Source organism: Ochlerotatus camptorhynchus, unplaced genomic scaffold (genome assembly GCF_037179485.1).
Source record: "Ochlerotatus camptorhynchus isolate MF236.1 unplaced genomic scaffold, CSIRO-AGI_Acam_v1.1 ptg000554l, whole genome shotgun sequence".
Taxonomy (NCBI): Eukaryota; Metazoa; Arthropoda; class Insecta; order Diptera; family Culicidae; genus Ochlerotatus; species Ochlerotatus camptorhynchus.
The window spans coordinates 30,675-39,154 of record NW_027041037.1 but is presented as its reverse complement, the minus strand read 5'-3'; the positions used below and the strand labels follow the sequence as shown (position 1 = coordinate 39,154).

General features: G+C 36.7%; 1 long non-coding RNA gene across 1 annotated transcript; it reads left to right on the top strand.

Moving 5' to 3' along the window:
• The first annotated feature begins 1,239 nt into the window (after positions 1–1,239).
• On the top strand, positions 1,240–7,642 carry LOC135713410 (uncharacterized). Its single transcript, XR_010518732.1, has 2 exons — positions 1,240–2,847; positions 3,711–7,642. It is a non-coding gene; the product is annotated as an uncharacterized LOC135713410 (long non-coding RNA).
• The last annotated feature ends 838 nt before the right edge of the window (positions 7,643–8,480 follow it).

Genomic DNA, 8,480 nt, shown 5'->3' with positions numbered 1-8,480 from the left:
CTGAAAATTTGTGTGTTTTATTATTATCTAAAACTGTTCTGTCTGTTCTGCAAAACATGACGAAGAGATATAACGAGACTAAAATGTAGAAAAGTTTAACTAACTGTTTTACTACTACTTCCGATAAACTGTTGCCGTCGCAACTTGATGTCTTGAGCAAAGTTATTTGGAATTTATATATTCTTCAACTTTGCCAAGAAAACATACTCTCTATCTGTTGAATTAAAAATGTTAGTATTATGCAATATAGTTGCACATTAAGAAAAACTTTATGTGCATATTCCAAAAGATGCGAAAGATAAAATTATGAATAAATTCTGAACACACTTAAACGCCAAAATGTACGCATTCACCAGAAAACAATCAATTTTCACTTCTAATCCACCGTGCATTCAACTGAATAAAATTATTTCAAATTAAAATTACAGCGTGTCACCAATTCGCACGGTACGGTGAAGCATTTTTCAGCGAGCTTTCCAAAGCTTTCACAACCATCACATGTACCTAAGCTATGGCACATGCAACAAAACATTCGATGCCTCGTGATCTTGACTATTAGCGAATTCGTTTATTATCGGGGTTGGAACCAGTTCCAACCCAGTGCGAAACCGAACTTTTTGTCAGTGCGAACCTCAACCTGAGCTAGGTTTTAAAAACAAACGAGCAAACTGACGTTTGTCAGAAAACAAGCAGACCCAATCCTGATACCCGATCCAGGTTGGAACTGAATAATAAACGAATTCGCTATATGTGTTAGTGAGTCGCATAGCAGGCTAGAACAAAGAAGAAAATGAAGCACTCTTTGCAGTATGCCATGCGGACCGGGTACCGGATCAGAAAATCAAAACAACCCCCAATTTGATGCTGAAGCGAATGGCAACGAAGCCATTCTGTGCTTTATCGATATTTCACTTTGGTTACAAGCATTCAGGCTTATCGTTCTAAATGATTTTGTTATGTCATGCTTTTCCTCGAGAATTGCTGATTGAATTATATTACATAAAATTTAAACGATTTATACTTAATCAGTATTGTATAGTTTTGCTTTCCATATGAAGCAATCATTTTCGTGCGAATAGCGTTTATTTTTGTTGTTATTTTCCATATTAACGAGCTTCACGCTAAGCTGTGCGCATGCGTATGAAATGTTTGTATGAATTATTTGCACAAATTGAGTGTTGTTGATATGAATCATTTGGAAGTTGAAGAAACGCACACCAAAGAGCACCGGATCTTTGGCAGTGTTAGAGTTCATTCACACGTTAAGATGAAAATAATAACACGTTTTACGTTCCTAACTTTGCTGGTAGATGTGTGGTTGCTCGGTCGGCCAGCTTCGGAATAAAAGAATATTTTTATTCATCAGAATCGTAAACATCGAGTCATTCATTTTCATACCATAGTCAGTGCGATTCAAAGATGGCCGTATAATGTTTGTGCTCTGCAAGTGATAGCGTGGAAAAGTGCAAGTTAAAAAGTGAAATTCTGGCTTCAAACGTGTGCTGAAGATCTTGATAGGTTGATGTGACTCCAATCTGAACGGTATAAAACTATTTGCAAGACATATTGTTGCTATTGAACTTGAATTTTATGGCAGTGTGCTTGACGAGAATCACATTGTTGTGAAATAGTTGAACTTGATAACGTGAATAATAGTGCTTAGAATTATTCTTGTTGGATTAATTGAAAAATTGTGTGTAATAAGATTTGTTTAAGCGAGAATAGACTGTATACTCGCTAGCTGAAGTGTTTTACTGCGGGGCATCCCCTTGGGATCTGGGGAGCCATATTTGAAAATAATAACAAAGAAAATCATCTGTTTTCCACCCCGGACAAGTTTGAACGTGAAACGTAGAGTAGATGATATAATCGCTTTACTTTTTTCATCATCATCTAAGTGGGTGTTCTACACAGGGTAAGTATGTATAACTAGTTGGTAGTACACTACATATTACTAATATTCGAATACAAATTCCCGTCCTGGGAAAAATATATTGTTCCATCTGGTTCAGCAGGAAAACATGCGATATTTGTATATCTGGTTCGTAAACATACCAATACTGATGACCGCACTTCAGTGTTTTTGAGTAGGGTAGGAAATGGCTTGTGACTTGTGTGGCGATCAAAACATGCGGTTGATATCCCCGAGGTTTCCTCTGTGCTCTGGTGTCGGGGGTAAGATGGGCGGAATGTTTTGGTTCTTTATTGATTGCATTACTGATGCTAGAACCTGGGGGAGACGCTATTGATCTTTGTGCAGCAACGACTGTGGTAGTGCAGATGGAATATACATCATTTCGTCGATTGGTCTGCGTAGGACAGTGATAAGTATTGTGCGCTACGATTAGTAGGAATGTTTTGAAGTTTTTTCGCCAACCTACACACTTAGTTTTGTTTTCGCCAACTCGGCAATTTTTGACGGGATTTGCACAGAACATTGCAATATATTTTACTGAGATCTCAGCAAACACGACGTTTGCTTGCTGAAATTCAGCAAAATTTATTCCGAGATTCAGTAATCAAACTTCACTTTCGCTGAGATCCCGGTGTAAATCGTGGGGAGAATTGTCGAGATTCGGTTAACACAATTAAGCGTGTTTTAGATGAGCGAAGCTACACTCTAAAAGAAAAAAAAAAAGTAAATTTAGACTTATTTTTATACAAAATCCAGCCTCGCTGGTTTCACTCATTCGATGCATAAAATTGGAATATACTTTTTTCAGTTATTTTGACAGGTAACCGTATATTTTGTGCATAATAACCAAAAAAAAAAAATGCGTTTTAAGAGTATTCATAAGCTCATGGGGAGTTTTTGTCAAACTTTTGATTTATTTTAAAGATTTTAAAGTTAGTCACTTTTATTTAGTTGAAGATGCTAATTTCAAATAACAGACTGTAGTGGTAATTTTTATACGATAGATGGAGTAGATGAAAGCATAGAGTTGATAGTTCCGTTAGAGTACGGCAGTGTGAAGATTGTATATAGATATTAGACAAGCGAGCTAGGACAACTTTTAAGGAAGGTACAAATCGGTTTTTTCATCTCTCTTTACCAAACTCCCCCTTTGGAGAGGGATGGTGAGGGGTGTCCCCCCCCCGCCACCACTGGCAAAAAGAGATGAAAACCGACCCGCTCAAGTACCAACTGTGTGTTTGAAACAGTTCTACCGATTTTTTACCGCACTTCAGTTGTTATTTGGTCGTAGGTTTGGAAATTGCAACTATTGTTTACCCCTACCACGATATGTGCTCCTGTCATCGTCGACTTGACGTTCTCGAGGGGACACGGGTGGGGTAGGTGCTGCTACCTACGACTGGATGCCTTCCTTCAAATAACAACTGAAGTGCGGTAAAAAATCGGTAGAACTGTTTCAAACACACAGTTGGTACTTGAGCGGGTCGGTTTTCATCTCTTTTTGCCAGTGGTGGCGGGTGGGGGGACACCCCTCACCATCCCTCTCCAAAGGGGGAGTTTGGTAAAGAGAGATGAAAAACCGATTTGTACCTTCCTTAAAAGTTGTCCTAGCTCGCTTGTCTAATATCTATATACAATCTTCACACTGCCGTACTCTAACGGAACTATAAACTCTATGCTTTCATCTACTCCATCTATCGTATAAAAATTACCACTACAGTCTGTTATTTGAAATTAGCATCTTCAACTATGTAAATCGTTGACTTCACGTAGAAGTAATACTAAAAACATATAGTCAAAGCACTTTTATTTGGTTACTATCGAGCATATCGAAATTCAGTGATTCATCTGGTATATTCATATAATTTAGTAAATGAATAAAATTAGCCATTTTTAAAATATGTAACATTTGACAAAATGCATACAATGAACTTAAACATACTCACATTTTTTTGCACCTTGGAACAAATCAATTTAATTTCACGGAATCTTTCCATACCTCAAAGACATTCAAGATATTTGGTGGGCATTTTTTATTACAAAATAAGACAATCCGTTCCAAGTGATAGTTCAGCTCTAAGTGATGTAGTAGACACTTAAAAAACTAAAGTTAATTTAGACAGGCTGATCATAAAAAGTATTTAAAAATGCATATGCATAGCGATGTTTAAATAAAGTTTAGTCAAAGCTGGCATAGAAAATACCCTATTTACAACTTTCATTATTTCTGAGTGTAGTATGAATACTTTTTGCCCACATTAGTATGATGAGGTGTCTTCTGATTATAGAGATTGCTGACGTTTATCGTACGCACACTACGTCACGTATACTTATACGCAAAAATATTTTTATCAGGAAAAAAAAAACTTCATAGCGGAACATTTTTCTGATGAAAACAGATTACTGACACAATCACACCTAAGCAATCTCTATGATAAACTGAAAATTTCCGATAACCTATATTTGGTAGTGAACACCGATTGAGACTGAGAAAATTTGATTATTGGCTCGATACAGGGATGGATCGCTCTTTTGCGACTTTTTCATTACTTTTTAATAAAAAATGCTTGCGTTAAATCCAATTGAATTTTCAGTTTTCCCATCTTAAAATATATAGATTAGTGCTATTAATCTCCCTATCGAAATTCAAAATTTCCGCACCGCAGAACCACACTCTGCGTTTTCACTAAAGGAGCACTTGAGAGCGCTCTCGAAGGTGCTGTGAATACACAGAGCGTGGCTCTACGGTGCGAAAATTTTGTATTTTGATAGGGAGATTAATAGCATTAAACTATCTATTTTACGATGGGTTAACTGAAAAATTTACTTGATTTCACGTTAGCATTCTATAGTAAAAATAGAAATGATTTATACCGATTATATTAAAATCTTGAGAAGCGAAGGTGATTCACAGACAAACAGACATAACTCTAACATATTTTTAATAGATCACGCATTTAACGATCCATTTTAATTTTTCTTATTTGGTAGTTCCGCCGGTTGCTTGCATAGTCAATGCTGCGTTGAAGTTTACACACTACCGCCAACTGTTGAGCGTACTTCCCACGACAGTGTTCTCAACAAATGGTGGTAGTGGTTTATTGATGATGTTTTACAGTGAAACATATTCAATGAGTTTTGACTGTGGTAGTTCTACTGTTCATCCACTTATTTCTGTATACCAAAGATGAGGACTATTTCCAAAGCACGACCGCATTTTTGACATAGGACTACGAGATTGTTTTTGTTGCTCGATTTAATAATAATTTCAAAATTATTGATTTTTAAATTTAATGCCAAAATCAACATATATTTCAATATTAAAAAAATTCCCAATTAATTTATTTATTAAGGCTCAATTGCAACACAGAACTAACTATCGTCGAGCCAAACAAAACTTCAAAACCATTGCAATAAAATTGGGCGTTACCGCCGCTGCACGATGCAAACGCCAAATAAGCGCGCAGAGCTTTTTATTCGGCAGCGCTTACATAAAATTCACATGTGCTTGCGGCGGTAAGGCGCTCGCATGATACCTGTACATCCATACCGGAACCGGAAGTAAATATTGTGTCTGCGGGATTCTATGTTCGTTTTTGTTAGAATCACATAATGTTACGATAGAGATTTTCACGCCCGGTTGTATTGGTGCGCTGTGAGAAACTGTGGTAGTGAAAATCCGAGGAAAATACATAACAAACGGCTGTCAAATTCATTTAGACAGATCGAATTACATACATTTTGAGGTTAGTTCGAGGAAAATAATAAACAACTTTACACAGTGATAGATCTTCGTTAGTGTGCGTGCTTTAAACGTCACTAATCTCTATAAGGAGCATAATACAAAAACGCAAACATACACGGCGAATGAGAACGACCCAAATTTGAGTTTAGTTCACTCATAATCGCCAAAATTGCAGGAACTCATCGATGAGTTAATTTGCCTCAAGTTTTCCCAGGTTTTTCCAGGATTTTACAGGGAAAAATACCCGAATTTGAGAAAAGTAAAGATTGGATTCACTCAGTCTATTGGTACTACTCCGAGACTGAATAAAATTTTCGTCAATTTCCTCATTTTCCGGTATATTTTTTAGGTTTTCCACAGGAAACCATGAGACAAATTTTACTCATCGCTGAGTTCCTGCACTTTTGGCGATTATGAGTGAACTAAACTCAAATTTAGGTCGTTCTCATTCACTACACATGTTTACTTCAGTTACCGTGGGGACGTAATTTGTGATTAGTATCGGTCCCTTTCAAATTGTATCATTATTTATGTACGGTCCTTATATTTGAAAATACGATTGACATTCATCTACTGATGGCCGATTTTTATTCGAATAATCGATCAATCGATTAACGAACCGAAAAGTAAAATATTTGTAATCGGTTATATCAGAGTTGAGAATAGAAGAGTTGCGCAGACTGAAAACAAAATCTACATATCGAACTGTCAAACCGTCTACCTATCGAGCATAGTAGACAAACTGACTCTGTTGCGTAGGAAGTATTGTCATCGAAACTAGAGGAAACTTTCACAACCCAGGTGAAGTCATCCGAGGTGTAAACAAAAACAAAGGTTGCCAAAATAATAAAAATGTCCATTGATCGACATCAGTGTTACGAGCTTCACTCTGTGTAACTCTTCTATTATTAACTCGGGGTTATATCATGCCGATATAAGCATTAACTTCTCCAGATAATCATCACCCATCGTTTCAAACATGTGCTGCACTTTCATTGGTGGAAAAATTGCAGCACAGCGAACAAAAAATGATCGATTAGTTCTTAAAAAATGAAAGATTAGTTGTAAATGGGACATCTCTGATATTGGTGTGATTGTTTTGATAAAAAAGAGCGCAACATTTCATCTCTACGGAGGGGCAGCAAAACCACTAAACTACCTTGCCTACGGGGTAACATTGGATGAAAGGAACCGTGAAAGTGGAGACTAAAATTGGGTTCTTTAGGGGTTTTAAGGTAATTGGATATTCGTAATCTGCATCACAAATGGAACCGAAATCCAAAATTTCATCAATTTTGGAGCACTTGAACTGTTTGAAATAAGTGTGATTACATAAGCAAAACTCACCATCTTAGCGCCCCTCAGTGGTACTTTGTATGGGAGTGAGCTGTCAATTTGTTAGTTTTGTGTCAAACAGCGCATAAATTTAAATTTTTGAAGACCTTGTGTCAATGGCGGCCTGATTTTAACGAGAATTACTCATGAGTAAAACAAGTAGTCACAACATTTTTTGATTTTATTGTTCCGAAAAACATGTTTTTATGTGATATGAGCATTTAGAACCATGGTCCTAAAGTAAACATACATCAATATATTACTACTAATTCCTGTTCATTCTTGCTCACTTGGACTGGACTTGGAGATGCGTGGACTGAAATTGATCAAATTTCAAATGTGAACACAGTATTGCCAATAGCACGCTGTGGCTATCAGTTGCGTCGAATTATTTTCTCTGAAACGGCAATAACAATTGGGTAGAGTGCGCCGTGCATGTACTGACTGTGTATAAAGCCTCGGCTTCGTGCAACACTGGCCAGTGGCACATCTCAAAATCTGACCTTTTTCATTTTATCACCTTGACATTAGGCGATTACCGGTTTTTATAGTAGCGGTATAGTAGGTCCTGATTCGAAACGAAAACATTTTAAATGACAGAAAATTTCATCGAATCAACAATGTTTAGGAATTGGAAAAATTATAAATTATTCAATGGTAATATGTAAATAAGCAGAAATGGACTGTTTGGGATCAAACTTGATTCCTGAGGAAGAAACTTGATGAACTATCAGCGACTTTACTGCCTCATCTATATTATACAGGGCTAGTGTAAACGAGGGTGCCCAAGTAACAATCTAAATGCTTGGAAGATTTATTCTTATTTTATCATTGTTTTATCATAGCATCCCTTCCAGCCTGTGGTTGTATTACGGTTTTGTGTGCTTGTCATAAAATCAGGCCGTCAAGTCGTCTATAAAACTGTTTTATGACTAATAAATTAAAACTCAGACTTCATAGTTTTAACGGTAGCTGTAAGGTGGTTCTGCATCACTACTTATAACTGAAGAATAAAACCAAAACAAAACATACAATTATGTTTTATGGTACACTTTTTATGACCGATATAAAACTTGAAGCAGTCTTAGACCTTCATTAAAGCTTCATTACAACTATCATCTTTATCAGAGGCCTAAGATTCACAGATAAGAAATATACTGCTACAACAAAAAATACTCTGAAATTTTTTGTCATTATAAAAAAACAAATCTATTCAGATATATGAAATGAAAACCCCTTCAGTGCTTCTGAACACGATGAAGATGAGACCATCGACAATATGAAACTCCTGGAGGAACTACAGTTATACGATCCCTACATAAGGCACAGTGCGGTGAAGGAGCTCTTAAAAATATTGAACAAGCGGCTTTCCGATACACTTCCGAAAGATCCACGAACCCTTCTTAAAGCAACGCCGACAGTTTCACTAAATCCGTTTGGAGATGGCCAGTATTGACATCACGGCTTTAAACCTTGTATTGAAAA